Raw genomic sequence first — 728 nt, 5'->3', positions numbered from 1 at the left:
TTGATCGTTGTCAACATCCGATGGCCGGCCACTATGCTTATCATCTTCAAGACTCTCGTCACCGCTACAAAATTTCTTGAACCACCATTGTGCTGTACGTTCATTAGTGGTTCCTGGGCCAAACACATTGTTGATATTGTAAGCTGTTTCAGCAGCTTTTCGGCCTAGCTTGAACTGGAATAACAAAATTGTGCGAATTTGCTTTTTGTCCATGTTGTATTCAATGTTCCGGAAAAAATGGCCTAATAATTCAAAAAGAAAAAGAGTAACACAATTAGATAGAGCAAAAAATGGGCTTTAAAATGGTATATAAAGTCAAAGTAATTTAACGAAAATTAATTTGAAAATGCATCATTTAAAACCAAAATTAAAAATTCCGCAAGAACTTTCTTGACAACCTCAATTGTATATAATATCTTCAATTTTCATTGATCATGACACTTATAAAAACCATCACCATTTTCAAGTGAGCTTTTTCTGCACACGCTATATATATATATATATATATATATATATATATACCATTTATCATCATAAATATAAGGGATTAGCAATTGAGTTGCTTCTCCAACATACTGAAAATTCAGAAACAGCAGTCAAAGAACCACTGATTCTAAACTACAAATTTTTCTCTAAAATGGATGCCGATGAATTCGTAAGTGCCTTTCTTATCGTTGATTTTTGGTGTCGCATGGCCAAGGATTACCGTGAATTTTTTTTAGAGACAC

Source organism: Octopus bimaculoides, chromosome 28, assembly GCF_001194135.2.
Source record: "Octopus bimaculoides isolate UCB-OBI-ISO-001 chromosome 28, ASM119413v2, whole genome shotgun sequence".
In the NCBI taxonomy this organism is placed as follows: Eukaryota; Metazoa; Mollusca; class Cephalopoda; order Octopoda; family Octopodidae; genus Octopus; species Octopus bimaculoides.
The sequence above is the reverse complement of the archived record's forward strand: the minus strand, read 5'-3'. Positions refer to the sequence as shown.